Consider the following 20,504-nt stretch of genomic DNA (forward strand, 5'->3'; position numbering starts at 1 on the left):
GCGGCTAAAACTTTTCAGCAAGTATCAAGAATCAGCTGTGCAGAGAGAGACTCTAAACAAATGTCTGATACATGTATCCATGCTGCAAAACAATTCTAGCACTCAAGACAAGAACTATAAGCTGCACAAAGTGTATATTTGCTGAGATGAAAACAGAATTTAAAGGAATAGTAAAATGGGCTTGTTCCTGACTGAAATGGGAGAAACGCCTATTTCAAAAGTACTTGTTGTGTCAAGGCTTAATTACTTAAGAAATGTAAAAGGATTTGTAATGGTAAAGACACACTTATAAACAGTTTAAATTCTATATGTTTAAAGTTAAGATTTAAAAGTATAAATCAAAGCTCAACCCAGTCTGAATGGCAAAGTATAGTTAAAAGAAAAAAAAAACTTGCTCTGTCAGTGCTGACCCTGAGAAAGGATGACACCTCCACTGCTGGAACAGGAAAAGGCTAATTGCTGGCTGCAGGCTTGGAATCGCCAGGACAATGGGGTCTTTCAAGTCACATTAAATATTCGTCTTTGCCACAGGCCAAGACAATAGCAGGCTAAGACACTCACCCTTCCAGTGGGAGGCGCAGGAAGCTCCACTCTCAAGGAAGAGGACCCCCACCCTGCTTCAAAGGATTTGACACTTGCTTTTCGCTGATTGGATGACAGAAAGGATGTAATTTTATAGAAAGCAATCCTAGCAGTAGGGGTGTGGACAGTTTGCCCATGCCATATAGTTTAGTGATGTCATTTGGCATGATAAATAAGGGAACCTCACAGCACTCTACTAATTCCTGATTTCTTCCTGAATTTCTGCGTGGCACCCTGTTCCTGAATTCTCCATCCTTGTTCCTGATTTTCCTTACAAAGCTAAGGCCTCAGCATTACTGAACTCCTTTTCAGCCAGGCCTCAAAATTCTGAAACGAATCCCAAAACCCCAGGGAAGCATCTTGATCCAGTTTCGCTTGCTACTACTAAATGCATGCCTGCCGCAAACTCGCCATCCCACTGATCCCCAGTCTCCAGTGCAGTAACCAGAAAGGCCAATCCAGTCCAGACCAGTGCGTCCAGGTGACCAGAACTGCCCAAATGACCCTATCCCGCCAGATGTGCCCTGCTGTCCTTGGTTAGACTGATTTGTGTGATGACTAGAACACTTGACGGTCCAAAATCCTAAATTAAAGTGGACTGTAAAAATTCATAGGAAGCATAGAAAATCATAGCTTATCTTGCCTTGTTTTGTTCCTTCCCATCTCTAAACCCTCCTATCCTTACCTTAATAACTTGTAACATTGTCCGAAACCTTATTGCTATCCTATTATTGATTTATCTTGCTAAGCGCCATTTCTTTAGTCATTTTCATCTTGTGTATATCTTAAGTTATCCATCCTACTTCGAGTGATCCGACTGGATCCGCCAGGAGAGGACACTGGGGTTTTGGTATTGAAGTCATGAATCAACTCCAGAGATTACTTTGTCCCTCTTTGGTATTCTAGCCGGGATGCTCTAATCATAGTTTCTACACCCCCCCATTCCCTCTCCAGTACCAGCACGTTAGCTTGCAGACCTTATCTTCAGCATTACCTTGAAAAAGAGATACTCACAAGGTCATTTCTATTGTTTTTAGAAACCCTGCACAATTACTAATAAATACATTACAAAAGGTAAATTTAGACACCGCTATAAAAAGCCTCACCCATGCCAACTCAACAAAAGTACGGAACCGTCTAGAAGGTCCTATCCATGCCCTTTTTCAAATCTGTGTCCAGATAAACCCAAATAATCACCCAACCGATGGCATGGGCACATCCAGATCCCCCTTCTAAAAAGGCTGAGCCAGTTGCTTTGCAAAGTCACATTGACACTCTCCAAACCCCCTCTGTCAAGGTACAAGCCTGTCCCACACATAAAAGCCCATCCAAAACAGGCATAGTTCAGTCCCGTGACTCCTCTACAAAGCCACACACATAACAACCTCCGAAAGGGGACAATCCTGGTGTCTACTACAAAGCCCAACCCAGAACACCTATACAAATGTCCAATCCTGCTCCCACTCTACAAAGCCCCATCCAAACGCACTATGGCCCAGTCCAACAGTGGTCCCCTCTCTACAAAGCTGGTAAACCGTTCCTCTCTGACAATAGTTGTCTGATCCTGGCTAGAGCTCTTATACTGTCTAGAATCGACTATTGTAATGCCCTCTACATTGGGGCTAACAAATCCACTATTCAAAAGCTCCAAACGCTACAGAATTACGCCTTAAGAGCAGCCCTTGGCATAAACAAGAAAACCCACATTTCTGCCCTGAGATGTCAACAAAATGGCTCTCCACATCCAATAAAACACTTCTAAAAACACTCTCCTTGACTCATAAAGCCTTGAACAATGCGGCCCCTAGTTACCTTATAAACAAACTTCAGAGAAGAACTTCTCTCAGACCAACTAGAAGTGGGAACACCAATTGCCTAAATATCCCCAAATACAAACTTACTACCATCGGGAGTAATGGCTTCACTGTTAAGGCCGCCAAAAACTGGAATTCACTGCCCCATGAGTTGAGGGCTGACCAACCATATCCACTCTTCAGGAAAAATGTAATAAAACACATCACTGCCACCAATCCTTAGCCTCCCATCACCCTCTCCCCTGCAGACACTATCCTGCAATTAAGAAAACAGTATATCTTGCTATATTCTTTCTCTATGTAAATATTGTAGCCTATATAAGCTTAACTGTAACCATATAAGCTTTATATCCTTAGTGCATGTACCTCTGCTTCAGTCCTATTGTTCATATTGTATATATCCAGTATTCATGCAAAAATTGTTCATCTTGCTATATGTAAATTCTGTAACCTGTGTATAAGTAACTCTGTAAGCCGTGCATTTCCTTGTCGTTGCGCCCTTTTACTTACGAGTCTGGTGCGCTTAACAAATGAATAAACAAACAAACAAACAAAGCACCACATTAAACAGTTCTGCAAAGGTCCACAGATAATGACTTCTCTATACGCCCAGCCAAATCCCCTCGAACAAAGTCAATTCCTAATGTATTCTCTACAAAACACAGCCGAAAAGCAATGACAAGATCCAATTCTGCACCCCCTTAGATTGCACCTGCCACAACATTTCTAACAGCGTTCTGTAGACCCCTCTGTAATGCGTCGCCCCTCCTGGGAGCATGGTATCTCCTAGGAGCACGTGGCAGTAGCCACGTGACCAGTCCCAATAAAAAGTAATGAGCAGCTTCCCGCTTTTCAGTCTTCGAGTATGCAACCATATTGTGTCCCGTGTCTTTATTGTGCAGCACCATGCTGGTGCTGCGTAGCTGACAGAGGGCCTGCCCTGCAGGGCTCTCCACCATGTTAGTACCCCTGCAGGGCAATGCTGTCCCCCATGGCTGCCAGCCATGTCGGTAGAACCCCTGCAGGGCAACTCTACCACTAGGAGCCGGTGCCCCTACTGGGCAACACCAGCGTCATCTGGCCTGGCAGGCCTGGGTGCCCTCAGTCTGGAGCTATCCTGACATATGCAGGGTGACCCCTGCCTGCAACTGAGCTGTGTGACCGCAGCCTATGGTCTGCTGGGTCCCCTCAGCCTTGGTTTACCTGGCCTGGGTGCCCCCCAGGCCAAGACATAACACCCTCTACTAAAAGCTCTATAGAGCTCCCCTTCCACAAATCCGACCTCTATACTGTGTCACCACCTAAAACCACTCCTACAAAGTCAAATGCCCCTTAGTTGCAGGTAGTCAGAATTCCCCCCTACAAGCACAATCCTGACCCTCCTTTATAAAGGCAGGGTTTGAAATCGAGGGGAGCTGGAAGCTATTTATCTCCTAATTGTAGCCTAGAAGAGTCTGCATTTTCTTGACACCAACAGCTACCAGGAGCTACGTTTGGCTGCGCACGCCAACTGATGCTCAGCAAAACATTCTGTGGCGCTCATGTTTCATGAGCATGCAACGTAAATGAATGATGTAAAAGCCTTGCGTAAGGTTTTGTCCGCCATTCATTCAGGTTACAGCTCATTTTAAACATGTGTATGGCGGAGAAGAGGGGCGGAAGAAACTTGCATTTTTTCTGCCTCCCTTCCTCTGCGCCATACAAACGCTCTAGCATTTGTGCCAGGGTGCATTTTCATGCCGGCGCAAATGCTGGAGATCGCTATGGGGTTTGTATGCTTTATGCACCAACATAAAACAGGCGGACACCATAGGGATATATTGTACATGCTGCCTGTCATGCTTGTATGGCAGCCAGTCCGTATAATTACAATGAAACCCTGATTGATATGCTTACAGGTTATGCAGGGTTTAAGTGGAATTGTGAATGCCGCTTGCCATGCGGGCATGGCAAGTGGGGATCACAATTATAAGTAAATCTGCCTGGCATGCGAGCGAGCATGCCAGGAAGCGTTTAGTCACTTTGCACAGTGGAGTGCAAATGAAGAAAATGTGGTGGCAGGGAGCCAGTTTCTTGCGTGAATGTCAACACGTAACGGCTACCCGTCACCAAATTACACTCAATGAAATGAGCTCTTGTATGCTTCGGACAATCTATAAATAACCATTAGGACACAACACATCTTTTAAAGCATAAATACTGGTCAAAATAATAAGATTATGTAGTGGTAGCTCCTGGTCAATGCTGCACACCCAGGAGCTGCTTTTAGCTCCTGGTTATACCATCTTAATTTTGATCCCTATAAACACCATGTGACCCCCTTTACAAATCCCTACACAGATGCTACACGTTCACATTCCAACTTGTTACTAAAATGGTTTGCTCTGACTCGCCTCTCTGCACAAAAACATAAGAAATCCGCCCCTCTGGACAGGGAAAATCCACCACTCTGCACAGGACCAACAAATGTATGCAAAATCATGTCCCTCTCAAGAGCCCCGGACGAATAACATGCCACCCTTCTGCTGCACAGGACAACTCTCCAAATACCCCCTCAGGGCAGGGACATCTAATCCCACTCTGAATCCAGCAAATTCCCTACTCTGTACATTTGTAAAGTACACTTGACACCCGGGTCAAATACATCCCTGTGCAAGACAAAATCCCACACTTTCACAACACTATGCACAGCACAAATACCTAAATCTGCCACTGCAAAAATAAAATAGCCTTCCCTGCCACACATTACAAAGGGGCAATTAAAAACCCCCTCCTGGGTAATGCCAAATCGCCCCCCCTTTGCAGGAGAAAGAATAACTGAACTGTCATGCAGGACATTCATACCCAAATGTGTCAGTCTGCATAAAATACATATCCCCATCTGCTGCACATACATATCCCCATATGCTGCACATAACAAACCTCCCCCCCTCCAGCAGGGAGGATAACTAACTATTCGTTGTACTGTTCACTGGTACAGGGGAAGTCACATTGGGAGGGGGAGGAGTGTGCTGTGCCCAGCCCCACTCCATAAAACACATCTCCCCCGGGGCAAATCGCCCATCTGCATGAGAAAACCACAAAACGAACTGAATCTTCCTGTAGTTTAAGTACATCCCACTCCTGATGCGCATTACAACACCGCAAAATACACAGAAATACTCCCTTCCCAATATTGCGGCTCTGCATTAAAGTAACAATCAGCACGAGATAACTTTAAGACTTACCATAAAACAAATTCAAGCGCCAAATAAAAATCAACTATCCGAAATGTGCTTTGTAACGGAGGAATCTGTCCCGCTTTTACAACGCCTTGCCTTCCCGCGCCTTCCCGCTCCCTCCCGCTCTTGCCTTCCCGCTCGTGCAAAAAAGATGACGAAGGGAACGTTGGCTTGAACCCCACGTGATGCAGAGCAGCCCACGTGATTAGGTGGAGGCGTAGCGTTGCTATGTTCCGTTTCTCGGGTGGGAACTAGGCACTACCGTTTACGAAACGCTCAATTCTTGATTCCAGGGCAGCAGCATCAGGTGAGTGTACGCAATCCAGCTTTTGTAGTGAATTTGATTTGCATTTATTTTAGCATCCATTAACGTAGACGTTCTCACCCCTTTGTTGTGGTAAGAGGTCAGAGGAGCCCTTTTGCAACCTCTGGAAATGCACGTTGGAGCTTTAATTCGTTGTATTGCACTTATCACATGTTGAAATTAAACATGCCAAGTACGTGACTTTCTAAACATACGGTTTTGAAATTAAACTGGGCAGCCTGTTGTTGGTATTGTAGACACAGTAGCTGCGCCGAAGCTCATTTACGGTACAATTCAGGCTCTGGAATGCTCGCAGATGCTGTGCAGCTCCACAGACCGTGGTCTGGTGTAAGTGACAGTATATTTAATACATCGTCGGCTAATGATTGCAGACGTGCTACTGTCCCCAGTTCCAGTGCCTACTCTGAAAGTAGCAAACTTGCCAACTTTCTGTGACCAAAAAGATGTAGGATTTTTCAAGTTTCAAAAATAATACCTAGCATAACAATGACATCACAGGAAATTACAAAACATATATTGTTGGTACCACTGGAGCATTCTAAAATGCACAACCCAAACAACATGGAAAGATGCTCAAATGTTTAAAATGTATAATTGTGAATGGTAAATTAACGCCAAATTCAATTACCTAACTTCACAGAAAATAATCACACAGAGCTGGTAGGCAAAGTTTGCCACTACTCTGTAGCAGCAGCCCGGGCAGTACATATTTATTCCTGCAGTGCAGGATGAACACTGAGCAGCATGGAGACTGATACCCTCCACAGTCTGATAGGCAGATGCTGTGTGATAGTGGTACGCTCTGCCACTTGCCTTCACTGGTGGTTCACTCAAGGTCTGTCCCGGCAAGAGTGCAGGGCAGAGTCATGTAGCTGTCAGGTCAGTGGATTGATCTGAGCCCATCACACAAATGTATTGCTTACCCGCCCACCGCACATACAGATCAATTGCCTTAGAGTCACATAAATTACCTGTCACTGTAAAAAGAAGTTGCATCTGTCACCCACATCTGTAGGCGGTAGGACTGCTTAAAAAGCAGTAGCCTACTGCCTAAATCAGTAGGGTTGGCAAGTATGGTAATGATTCCCCAGGGCTAATGGCTGCAGATCCAGCACTTTCCCTGGGTCTAATGACCCTTCTGTGGATAATAACTGTAGGCACAGTGTCTGTTCTAGGTCTAATGGCTGCAGACACAGAACCAACACCCTGACGAATATTGGCAGACAATACCTTCTCTAGCACTGATGGTAATGGCCCATCACCAGTGGTAGATTTAAGGCAAAGTGCCCCGTGGGCAGCACCTGACACAGGGCCATGGAGGCGGAGCTTTGGGTGGGAGGAGTTAATTGTGGTCAGAAGGGCACATGGCAAACTTTAGGGACAAAAGCTATTTTTTATTAAGTTGTCTTTATTACAGTTACCTAGGGGTCTGTCTAACTGGAAACAGCTGGGCCTCCTCAGCAGACTTTGCTATCAATGGTAATATTGGAGGATGAAGTCTGAAGCTAATGTTGGAAATGAACATGTTTCAAGGCTAAGGGCGAAAGAGAATTACTTAAAGCTTTTCAAGGGCACACCATTTCCTAGAAAAATGGCTCTAAGAAGTCTAGTTGGATCCTATGTTTGTAATTGCAACCCTGGACATTTTTCACACAAATACAGAACCTTGTGGAAATGTCTTTTAATAAGTACACATTTCGAAGTACAATAAATTCAGTATTGTGCAACAACAAAAAAACAGTTCCTTGATAGACATTCTTGTGCAATAAGGGAAGTAAAAACACAATTGGCAGCTAAACTTCATAAAATAAAACCCAACGCATAAGTAAAAAAATAAAGTGCAATGCTTGAAGTAAATAAATTGCCAGCGCCAACCAAAGGTCCCTATATTTTATAGGAATACACTGCCTCTTCGTGTCTTTGCAAATGCTTCTTTCAGTTTTGATAAATCTAAATTGCACACAGGATCTTGTTCAATTGCCAGAAGCGCCAAGTCACTTAGACTCTTCTGTGTCATGGTAAAGTGCTTGTAGTGCCTATTGGCAGGTCAAAAATATCCTGCACAGCATGGACTTCTCTGATAAGACATCTTCTAGAGAAGAGGAGACTATAAACTGCAGATAGGTTAGCACTGTATTCGTGGGGCATGCACTCCCAGTTTTGACATGTTTCTGAACTCCAAAATAGTAGGTCTGGAATAAGACCAGGTTGCCCAGTAGCTCCTGGCTGAAGACAGAATATTTCTTTAGGGAGGAGTTCAACTGGTTTCCCTAGCTCAACGCTGCTCTAACCTGACAACCTTTGGGGCTGTAGGAAGCCAAACAATTCGCTCACTTCTTGGAAGCCATTGTATCGCTCTCTCATTTCACCAAGTGTGTTATCCAATACTTCAAAGTATCCTAGTTTATGTTTTTCCAAAGGTGAAGTGCCACATCCCTTAAAGTTTCTCCATCACGCCTTGGTACATGCCTTTCACGTTGGACAGGGAAATCATTTCGTTCAAGCCCCATTTCTTCCCATTCTTCTCTGGCACGTTTAATAAAATCAAACTAGGCATCATCTGACCTTACATTTTGAACCTTCTGTATTGCCACTTTAAAAGTTTCAGCAACCAAAAATAGGTTCATTGACTTAGACAGTAAGATGAGTGCCACAACATCCATAAGTCAGGACTTTCTGCCACCACAACAAGTACAGATAAAATACCAAATCCATTGATAAGAGGAGTGTTCTTGCCTTCATTACCTCCTCTCCATTACTTCGTTGGGCATTGGCTTCATCCTCAAGGCACTCAATTGTGTTAAAGTTCTCTTTCATAGCAACAGCTGCCTTCAAACGAGCAAACCAACGTGTTTCACACAAGGCTTTTAAACACAATGGCACATGGCAAGGTTTTTCATATTCTTGGCTTGATGAACTAGGTGTGACATCATATAGTTTTTTTCATTTTCTACTGCACTGGAGGATTCCTCTTGTGGAATTCCATCGCAGTCTTCTAGAGCATCAGTTACAAATGTCATCTTGTTGGGTATTTGCCTTTGTAACTATTGAGTCACTTTCTTGGGCAAGAGATGTTAGGTGTTCATGGTTTTCTGCTTTTTTCAATAAAAGTGACAGCAACGATTGGAAAATGCAAAGTAAGTGTACACTGATTGTATGACGGAAAATAAACATTTGGTGGTTGGACTGGCCCTATCTCTGCTGCATGTACCAGCACCAAGTTAATTTGATGAGCAGGGCAGTGTATGTAAGGGGCATAGAGATGGTCTCCCAAATAATGTTTAACTTTTCTCTGCAATCATCCCTGTGCACATGACATTACACTTGCTCCATCATATCCCTGCCCACATAGATAATTGCGATTCAGCCCATACTCCTCAAAAAGAACATACACAATGCAGCTGCATCTGCTTGTTGTAGGCCAATGAAAGAAGGAAAGATCTCATTGATGGTCACATTGTTTTTTTCTCTATCAATATGAACATATCGTACCAATATGGCCATTTGATCTACATGGGATATATCAGTCGTGGATTCGGCAATCGGTGTAAAGAATTTCGCCTCTTTACACAAATCTAGGATTGACTTCCTGGTCTCCAAAGCAATCATGGCAATGAGCTCATCAGTTATGGTTTTGCTGACATACTTTATACGACTTTGTGACTTGAGCATTAAAAGTAGGATTGTACCTGGCGATCAACAACCGTCAAAAAAAAGTCCACAGTTGAGACCATGTAGGTTTTCGGGATGACCCTGAAAAGGCATTCCTAGTGTAGACAAACTTTGAACTATGTCTAAAAGAATAGTTAACACGTCATGCCAATTCTTAGCTTCTTCAGAAATGTGTCTGTCAATAAATGTTTCAATGCTTAAGTCATTGTTGTAAGCTAAAGTAGCCAAATCCTTGTCTGTCCTGGTAAAACCACCTTTTAGGACGCAGACTGTTGTCACAATCCCGGCCCTCCTCTGGTTTCAGGGGTTTTCTCGATAGAGTCGATACCCCTTCGGAAAACTCAGCTGGAGGCAGCAACGGAGTCGGTTTTTCTCCCGCTCCTCAGCCTTCTCCACAGGTTCATGTGGCGCAGCCACTGAAAAACCTACCAAATGAGGGTTCTCTGTGCTCGCACGAGACCCCACTGGGAGGACGCATTGCGTCTCATTGGGAGGCGTGGCAGACCATCACCGAGGACCGGTGGGTCTTGTCAGTCGCTCGGGCGGGCTTCCGCTTACCCCTTTCCCCTACCCCACCCATCAATCCTCCTTTCCAGCAGTCGCGTTCACCCTCCCTCAGGGCTGAGATTCAGAAGTTATTGGATCTCAGGGCAGTGGAATCCGTTCCTCTAGGGAAACGAGTGGAGGGCTTCTACTCTCGACTGTTTACGGTGCCCAAATCCAACCAGGTTGGCCTGCGCACCATTCCCAAGACCTTTTCCAGTTCAATATTTTCCTACCCCAAGAGAAATTTAAGATGATCACGCCTGGTCAGATAAAGTCCTCCTTGCAGACAGGCGATTGGCTCAGCGTGGTGGAACTTCAGGATGCGTAAATGCATATTCTTATCTGGAATCCACACCGGAAATACCTGCGTTTCTCTGTGGGAGAGGAACGTTTCCAGTTTCGAGTGCTTCCTTTTGGCCTCAGCTCGGCACTGCGTGTCTTTATGCAGATGATGTCGGTGATTACAGCCCATCTTCATCTACAGGGTATCCATGTGTATCCGTATTTGGACGATTGGCTGTTACGCAGCCCTTACCCGTTGAAAACCACAATCTTCAGTCTCTCCTCCAGCTCCTGTTCCACCTCGGGCTGTCGGTGAACTGGCGAAAATCTTCCATGACGGTCTCTCAGGACTCGATTTTCCTGGGTTTTCGCTGGAACACGATCGACTGCAGAGTTTACCTGACCGGGGACAGAATGGCGGATCTGTTGGCCACGTGTCGGATGTTTGCGCAGTCGGAGAGCATGTCGGCCTGGTGGTTCCAGAGGCTTCTGGGCCTCATGGCCTCGTGCGTTTTGGCTCTACCTCTTGCTCGACTCGAGATGAGGCGAACTCAAATGGCTCTTCGGAGTTCTTGGTGTCAGGCTATGTATCCGGACTCCAAGTTGATTTTGATTCCGGCTTCCATGTGAGCGGACCTGGCGTGGTGGTCATCTCTCAGCAACCTGTCGGTGGGTGCGGTGTTTCAAGACCCAGCCCCGGTGGTGACGCTCACAACGGACTCCTCCCTTGTGGGGTGGGGTGCGACGTTGGATCTTCTTCAGGTCTCGGACCTTTGGTCACCTCAGGACAAGCTCCTTCACATAAATCCTCTGGAGCTTCTGGCGATTTTCCTAGCGCTCAAGGCGTTCAGGCCGGTCATCGCCAACAAAGTGGTCCTTATCCGCATGGATAATTTGGTGTCAATGTATTACATCAACAAGCAGGGCGGCGCCAAGTCTCCCCCTCTTGTGGACCTGACCATCCAGATTTGGGATTGGGCGGTTCAGCATGGTGTCTGGCTGGTAGCAGTACACATCCCGGGCCAGCTGAACGTCACAGCGGATGCCCTCAGTCAGCGGACAATGGTCATCTACGAATGGGAATTGAAAGCGGAGATCCTCTCACGGTTGTTCCTGTGGTGGGGCACTCCGGAAGTGGACCTCTTCGCGACTTCGGCAAATGAGAAAATTCCTCTGTATGCCTCCAGAAATGGTCTGGGATCCTCTTCTCTGGGGGATGCTCTCGAGATTCCTTGGCACAACATGAGGGCCTATGCTTTCCCGCCTCTGCCTCTGATTCATCTGACGATTTGCAAGCTGAGGAACGTGGTGAACTCTTCTCTTCTGCTCATAGCCCCGTGGTGGCCGGCCAGGTTCTCAGAAGTTCATTATCTGTCGGTGTGTGCACCGATCAGGCTACCGGTGAGTCCCGATCTGCTTCACCAGAGGGATCAACGGCTGTGGCACCCCTCCCCACAATCATTCAACTTGGCGGCATGGTGCCTGAGTTCAGGTCTTTAGAGCATCTCAACCTGTCTGCTGATAACATGCGAATGATTCAGGCAGCCAGGAAGCCCTCGACGAGGTCTCAGTATAAGAGCGAGTGGCTTCGGTTCTGCCACTGGTGCTTAGCCAAACAGCTGGACCCCAGGGTGTCTCGACCTTATCCCCACCGTATGGTAACGGGACCCAAAAGACCCTATTTGGCCCCCCCCCTCGGATCCCTTGGAGCCAGTCCTGGCACTGTTGGCACGGAGGCGCATGCTAGGATGGGGTTTCAATGGGCAATGGACAAGCATGGCTGCCCCCATGAGGACTAATGGTGAACTCTAACTAGTGGTCTAGCGTCCAGGGCGGGGCCGCCCCGAAGGCACCTGAGATACCTGCTGGCTATTTAAACCACGCCCAATTAGAGGCATGCTCTTTGCGTTATTCTGCTCTTGCAGTGTGATGTTCACCGGGTCCTGCTCAGCATCCTGGCCTGCACGTGAAGACCAGAACCATCGTCATCCTTACCAGCCCAGTGGCATCCTCCATCAACCGAAGCCTTCCAACCTCCATCATCTTCCTCCGGCATTATCTCTGGAAAGGAGAGCGTGAACGAGACATTGTGTAAGCTACTTACCAGTCCGTCTGGAAGGCCTTCTTATCAGCTCGTCCTCCATCGCCTTCGGGTTCCCGTGGGCCCATTCTTCCTGGATTCTTCCATGACCTGTAGGAAAGACAATGGCATAGATTAGCCAATTGCAAGGACGCTCGCAGGGCCGCTTGGCGCAACCATCCTCACCTCCTTGAACTCTGCTCTAGTATCTGCTCTCTGCCTTCAACATCTGCAAGAAAAGAGGAGAAGATTATTTGGTGCTTCAACCTATACAGACATTACTCTCACCTTAAAGACTTACCTGAAAAGTGTAGTCCCAGCCGGTCTGGACTCGGGCCCACGCCAGTGAAGAAACTCAGTGGAACGGTGCCACTAACACCACGCCCCTGCCCAGCGCGGCAGGATGGAGAGCGCATCTTCATAGAAATCGAGGTGAGAGAAGTAACCAGGGGAACAGCAAGGGGAATCTGGGAGGTGGGTCGCAAGGGAAGGAATAGCAGCTAAACTTCGCCTCTTATCGTTTAGAACTGATCCTCGGCAGCACGAACTTCAGAGAAGGCACGGAGTCCCAGAGAGCGTTTCGGCCAGTCGAGGGGCATCCCTGTGGATACAAGGTGAGCGTTACACAGGGTGGCGACAATTGACACGGTGCTGCCCTTCGTGTCTCACCTAGCAGAATCGGGCGTTCATGTTCTGTCATGCAGGACCTATCTTTCGGCGGTAGGCGCCTACCTGTGCACGATCAGTGCTCTTATTCAGTGTCAAATCCAGTGGTTAAGAGGCACTTTGTGGGTTTGGCGTGTGTTTATCCTCCGGTTCGCAAGCCGCACCCGACGTGGGATCTGAATGTGGTCCTTACGGCGTTGTGCCATAAGCCGTTCGAACCAATGGCCACAGTGGACCTTAAGTACCTTTCGTGGACGGTGTCTTTTTTGGTTGCCCTTACTTCAGCAAGGCGGGTGAGTGAGCTCCAAGCTCTGTCGGTGGAGCATCCCTTCTTGATTTTCCACAGGGATAGGATGGTCCTACGGACAAATCCTTCTTTCCTGCCAAAGGTGGTCTCTGAATTCCATCTGAATCAGTCAATCTCCCTGCCGGTCTTTCCAAAACCAGCTTCAGAAGCAGAAAGAGTTTTACATTGTTTGGATGTTAGAAGGGTTCTTAAATTCTATCTGGACAGAACATCTGAATTTAGGAGCTCTTCTCAACTGTTGGTGACCTTCGGTAATCCACAAGGTAAACGGACCTCTAGGTGACTATCTCCAGATGGATCGCTGCCTGTATTACGGAGTCTTACACTGTCCAAGGACTGCAGTCTTCTAAAGTTATTCATGCACACCTGGTGCGGGGCAAGGCAGACGCAGTTGCCTTTCAGAAATATGTCCCCTGGGAGACCATCCCAAAGGTGGCTACTTGGGCCTCCCCCATCGGTCTTTTGTAAACATTATTGTCTAGACCTGAGCTCCAGATCTGATGCTCAGTTTGGCCAGGCTGTGCTGAAGAACTTTTTTCAATGAGGGATTTTCCATGCACCCGTAGTTCCTGTAAGGAGTGCTTGGGAATCTCCCATAAGTATGGAGGAAAGGGGACGGGACGTAGGAGTATAACCAGGTTACTCACCGTAGTGACCACCTCCTAGCCCATAGTCCCCTTTCCTCCATACGCCTGCCTGCCGTCCCCTCTAATAAGGTTCCTCTATTATTGCTTAAAGGTCTCTGACCTGGCGATAGAAAAGGACTGATGGGCGATGCACGGGGCAGAGCTAAGATGGGCGGGGTTACGGCTGCGTGCAGTACCCCGCATAAAAGAGAGGAAGGACTAAAATGTTAGCAACATTTTTATGCTTTTACAAAGTGCTCCGGTCCCGTCCCACAGGACAGAGGAATGTCCCGTAAGTATGGAGGAAAGGGGACTATGGACTGGGAGTAAGGTGGTCACTACGGTGAGTAACCTGGTTATTGTATGTCTCCTTGGGCCGTCTCAGATGTTTGTCAAATTTTTTGGGGTTGTGGGATCATGCTGGTCGGTGCCTTCCCGAATGGTTTGGGTTTTCTTATTATTTCTGTTGTCTATTCTGGCTTCTTTGTCTTTCTTGTGGCAAAGCCATGATGTGTGGGTTGTGTTCCTTTGAGTGGGTGTCCTCTTTCAATGGTGTTTTTCCTGGTCTTTTGTGTTTAGTCTTTGCTGTTTGTGGTTTGTTGTTGCTTGTATTTGGTAGGTTGTGGGTAGTTGAGACCTCGGTTGATGGAACTTTGTGGTTTTCCATTTGTTTATTGCTTCTTTCTTTTTTGGATCGTATGTGTTTTTTTTCCTTTTTTTTTTAATTTTTATCCTGGAAGTCCTTTTGGTTCTTGATTATTGGATTATGCACAAAGCAAACATGAATACTGTGTGAAGGAATACATGTGAATACTGGCATATATTGGTGCAGTCAGCATGCAAATGTATCGATTGTGAGGGTTGCTGGGTTCCTGCTTTTGACTGGGATGGCAAAGGATTCTCCCCGAGGGGGTGCATGCTATGTTGCCTCTGGCTTCCACTGTGGCCCAAGATAATCTCAAGATTTACCCATGCCACAGTGAGGGGTCATTCAGCATAAGTACGACTAAATAAAAGCGGAATGACAATCTGTATTGGTCCGCATATCATCCTACAAACTTTGATGTTCTGAAGTAATCAGTAAGGCATCCCCAAATCATCAAGAACAAACAAGTTTCATGGCAATGCTCTTGAAGTAATCAGCAGGTCATCCCGGAATAATCCCCAAATCATCAGGGACAAACGTGCAATCTCTTGAAGTGTTCAGCAAGTGACCCTAAAAGCATTAGTAACAAAGTTTTCTGAAATGGGGATATTAGCATATTCATTAAGTCACTTTAAGCTCATCCCCAAATCACCCACCATTCTGAGACATTTGCTGATGACTTTATCAGCGTGATGACGTCTGATGATGTGGGAATGACTTCTAGTGTAGTTCAATGATAATCAGATGATCCCAGGATGGTCTCTAAAGGCATCCTCTTAGGGGGACGCTGTTGGCCGCCAGCTAAGATGCCGCCTGAGCGTGTAGCTGAGCTGCACACAGAAATCCTTTATTTTATCCTGCGGATCCCGAGTGTCCTAGGAAGCTCATTCAGGTCAGCTGAGTGGGTAAGATGTGGGAGTGCAAAAGGGAATGAGTGGGGCAGAGTGCATTACAAAATACATAAATAACCACCCACAACAGAAGTGCAAACCGTTGAAACATGTAAGTGCTAGCTAGGGTGGTAGAAGGAGCTCCTAGGGTGGTCGGAGGTTAAGTCTTATGGGTCATAAGCAGTCTTTCTTTGTGACCAGTATTTGCCTTAAAATATGTTTGACTGATATAGGCCCACATCAAATGATGAAATAATAACGTTTGTGTTGCATCCGCTGCTGTCTGCAATCTGAACATATCAGTGCATCTGTTATTCCCGTTTTTTTTCATTTGTGGGGATGTGGTATTGGGCTGCGTTTTAGGGAAGAAAGCAAGCCGGTTCACTGATTAACCTAGAGGGTCCATTTACCATTTAAATAAAAAAGGCCATCTAGGCTCGCTTTGTTTCTTAAACTGGATTACGTGATTGCAAATGTAATTTTCTAGCGACTTCAGTAACATCTGCTTGCTCTTTGTATATAAATACATCCTTATCGAATGTTTCTTCACTCCATAGTTGCCCAAATACAAATAAATAACTGGGATGTTTTACAGACTAACTCTTGTTATTCCCAGACAGAGCTAATGTAACCTTTTATTCTGACTAATTTGTGGATGCGGATTTGACTAAATATTCGATCCAAAAATCTTATAGCAGTTCAAGTCCAAAGAATGCAAGAGCATGCAGATTAATGTAGAATTATAACCGAGCAAAATGAAAATACCCACAGGCCTGATCATTCCAATTTCTAGTTTGGAATTTAAAAAATAACCTTTCAGCTGGAATTTAATTGGGAGCCTGTTGGGTCACATATATAGGGCTACCTTGCCATCCAGCCTTATAATTTGGCAGCCAATTATGATAGATACTGCTCGAGCTAAATTGGAAGCCAAAATAAAGAACATGTATTCTGTGTACCCTCTGAGGCAAGAGACTTTGTAGAAAAGAGACTTGGCCACCGAAGGTCCTGACATCACTGAAAGGAACTCTAACCTCGTGGTGGAGAAACTCAGGAGTGTGCTGTGCTCAAGAGTCCCGCCTTGTCCCGTGCTAAAAGCGTGGGGCAGGGAGACCCCGGCCATAACATCCTGACACATTTTTTTTAACACTTTTCTTTTCTTGTGAACACTATCCCACAATGTTTTGTAACTTAGCGGTAAGGGTTGGCAATAGTTTTTATTTTTAGTATAGACCCTTTTTATTTGACAAGACACAACTAGGACTGCCTTTATTATTATTTGATGGTCGTAGCTTGCTCCCATTTTAGATTTAGGTTTTTCTCACCCATTTATACAGTTTAATAAACACCCTTGAACTGTGATCACTTGTCTGTCTTTACTGTTGCCACCATGAGTTTGATGTGAATGGTAGAATTATGGGTTCTTTCTGCTTGGTCGGTGAATAAAGATTTCGGCCATTGTAATGCAGAGCTTTGTACACTATTTTCCTCCAGTCTCATGTTTATGATTGTGCCAAAGACCTTAGCACTATGGGCAGCTGATCGAATCTCACCCATAGGTTAACAAGAGGCTAACCAGGATAAGAGAAACCCCCACTAGTCAGCATTGGTTAGCCTGGAAATGGAGGTGGTTCAGATTAGTTTAATGGGTGGGTTCCTAGTCTTGTATAAGTAGTTGCATTGGAGAGCAGGGGGGACACACTACGGTAGCGGCTGGAAGCCACGTTCGTAAAGTAGGCAGATGGAGGCACAGTTGGAAGCTTGGTTGATTGGCTAAGAGAATGGAAGGAGGTAAATAAATGCATGGGCCATGACTGTTCTGTTTATGGGCCTAGAGCAGGGTGCAAAAATTCAAGTTACAAACTACTAGCCATGCAAGTCACCTGCCACCTCAATTCTATACACACAATTTCTCACTGTCCAAGAGTCCAATATCACTAGCCAGTGGCGAGTGGAAATTCTGCGATCTGGCGTAGAGTTGGCACTTTCCAATTTTACCAAATTCTTATTTTGAATGCTTGCTTCAGGAATTTGTAGGCAAATCCACATTACAATTCTGGACTACTTTTTGTAAGAAAACTGAAACGGCTTTCAGATGCCTTCACCCTGAAACAGTCTGCTCATGAGCCTAAACCTTTGCATTTGCTAATTTTTCCAAATACGAATTGTTTGACTCAATATTTCGCTTGTTGAAATTAGCCATTTTTGCAACATATATTTTTCTTGTTCTTGATTACACCATGATTTGTTTTTTCGGTATTCCTTTCACCTATCCCTGTGCTGGTTAGACACTGCGATTATTATGATACAGAGTTTTGGCACAATGCAGAATGCTAGCTTGTGCTGTCCCTCCTATTTCTTCAGCCAGGATCAGAGGCTCCATCAAAGTGGATGGAAGGGAGGATTTCGTGCGGGGGGGGGGGGGGATTTGAAAAGCTTTAACTGTAATTGATTTCATCCATATCTTTTAGTTTGCTTTTGGTTTATTAACTGCCCTTAAAAGCGATGGACTTTTTACAGTATTTATTGTAACCCTTTCCATTTAATTGGTTTTACAGGGATTATGTATATCCTCACCTGTCCCCTGGCTCGCCAGTCCTGACTGCACCACTGTGAGTATAATTTTTAACCTTTGCTTTGCCACAATATGTACACACCCATTTCTGATGAACTGCTTTAAAATGTTCAAAGTGGATAGAATAGTAGGATGCTGTAAATCTTCAAGTATTTCCTTGCTAATTTTGGGAAATGTATATTGTTTTACTATACTATTAAAGGCTAATTCATTATCCCTACAAGAGAATAGATGTACTGTACATACATTCTAAACACGAGAATTCTTAATGCTTCTTATGGAGTATATAAAAAACACTATTGTGCAAGTGTAAATGCTTGTTAGTTTAATTATTACTGTATATACAAGGGTAATACGAATGTGTTCTAGGTGGTCTAGAGGTAGATATTGAGTCCAGTAGTAAGCCTGTCTGGTGCTATGGGGTAGTGGTTTCTCTTGCTCGAAGCAAAAAGATCCAATTCTCACCAGACCCTTGCAATGGGTATAGCACTGTTGTATGCTGCAAAACCAGCACAGCCCCAAGTGGGCATATAGAGCACCTGTGGCATGTAGAGTATGATGAAAATCATGATCTATTTGATACTTAAGCCAATAGTTTTGGCTTTTGTTTAAACTCATTTGCCAGGCATGTATTGTATAAGGAAGTACTCTAACCATTTCCAGTTGTTGCTTTCTCATGGCCATGTTTTGCCGATGCTTATCTTTAAGTTTCAGTCAAAAGGTATTGCATGTGCACTCTGTACCCACGCATGGCACAACAGGTCTCTTCTATGTTAGCAGTGCAGGGGGGCACACAGAACGAGTCTTCATTTTGGTCACATTAGGCTTTGGTTGCTAATGTTTTAGTTAAGCTCTTCTAGAAAGTCATCATGGGGGTAGAAAACAGTTTATTTGGGACCAGCAAGGATGACTGCTTTGATGCTTTTGTAAATCCACAGGAGGATGAGCTTTCAGTAGGCAGGCTTCTTTGTCAGGTGTGGAAGGTCAGAAGAAGGCGGCAGACCCAAGATTTTCCATTTTAAAGGATTTTTATTGAAAACAATAGAACATTGCCTAATTTCAGCTATCCTAATGGCTTCCCTGCCTAACACAACTGAACTCGTAGTCTTGTCTTAAGTCCAAAGTAAGTCTGTCCTCTGTCCAAAAGATAATCCTTACTGACCCTACCATGTGTCCTAAATAACTAAAGGCCAGGCCTTTTGGGGTTGCTTTGCCAACAAGTACTTCTCACTAGTTCTTGTGCCGGTTCTTTCAAGGGATATCTCCACGTCCCTTGTTTCTGGTCTGTTTGTGCTCTCAGGTTCCTCTCTCTTGGTGCTCTGACCTCTTAATATTGAATTACTCTTCTCCTCTTAACTGTTGGAAACTGTTCTTTTCCTGACCCCAATTCCTCCAATTTCGTAACACCCTGATTATATCTACTTATCCTTGTCTTTACACTGGGATCTGTGTGATACACCCTGTGACTCACCTCCACTACTTTTTAATAAGCTTTCGATTCACTGGGACAGGTAGGTTGAGTTCCTAAACAGTCCTTATTCTTCTGATTTATTTATATAATCACTGGGTCTGCCGGTCCGATAGCACAGCGAGTAGAACACTTGTTTTGACATCTGTGCAGAGCCTGCCGTTGCAGGTTCGAATCCTGGCTTGGCCAAACACAGCCTTTCACCCTTCCGAGGTCGACAAATGAGCACCACACACCGTGGGATAATAAGCAGCGCTCAGCTACCTGAGGGTTCGTAGCGCTATATAAATGCTATATTATTATTATTATTACTATTCTGCTTCCCTGTGTGGCTAAGTGACATATAGACAGTAAAACTGCGAGTGCAAGGGAAAAGGGAGGGGAGAAGTGCCGGGGGCTAGGGGAGTGGGAGGCTGGAGAAGTGCAAGACAAAGGAAACAACAAGTAGTGCAGCCAACATGTGGCAAGTTCAGGCTCTCCAAAGTGCAGACAGTGAGTGTCAATAAGGGCAGGAGAGGGCACTGTAGGCTTTACAGATACAGACCACAAGTCAAGTACAGGGGGTGCCAGAAACAGTGCAGGCCGAAATTCAGAGGGTGGCCAGATGACCAGTGCGTGGATCAGACCGGAGATCCGCAGATGGAGAGCAATGTTGTAATTCCTTCTCGGCCACCGCCAGGTAAGCATGCTGTATGTCCAGTTGTGGCTTGTGTGCTTCGCAGCCACAGCTTCTCTCCTCCGTGCCTGTTTCTAGAATGTCCCTCCAGGGGCGGTTATTCGTTTGGCAAACTTCCTCGGGTCTGC

The 20,504-nt window shown here is 45.5% G+C and overlaps 1 protein-coding gene and 1 long non-coding RNA gene across 2 annotated transcripts in view; one reads left to right on the forward strand and one right to left on the reverse strand.

Moving 5' to 3' along the window:
* Positions 1-5,742, reverse strand: part of LOC138453512 (uncharacterized) — a 268,643-nt gene extending 262,901 nt beyond the window's left edge. Inside the window, exon 1 of the long non-coding RNA XR_011260449.1 lies at positions 5,624-5,742. This is a non-coding gene — a long non-coding RNA (uncharacterized lncRNA). The remainder of the gene's footprint in view (positions 1-5,623) is intronic.
* A 70-nt stretch (positions 5,743-5,812) lies between these two features.
* LOC138453513 (centriolar coiled-coil protein of 110 kDa-like) overlaps positions 5,813-20,504 on the forward strand; it is a 981,554-nt gene continuing 966,862 nt past the window's right edge. Inside the window, exons 1-2 of the mRNA XM_069606429.1 lie at positions 5,813-5,924; positions 18,216-18,269. The gene's annotated coding sequence lies outside the window, so the exon portion shown is untranslated. The remainder of the gene's footprint in view (positions 5,925-18,215; positions 18,270-20,504) is intronic.

Source organism: Ambystoma mexicanum, chromosome 4p, assembly GCF_040938575.1.
Source record: "Ambystoma mexicanum isolate Mex_15411 chromosome 4p, UKY_AmexF1_1, whole genome shotgun sequence".
NCBI classification, from domain to species: Eukaryota; Metazoa; Chordata; class Amphibia; order Caudata; family Ambystomatidae; genus Ambystoma; species Ambystoma mexicanum.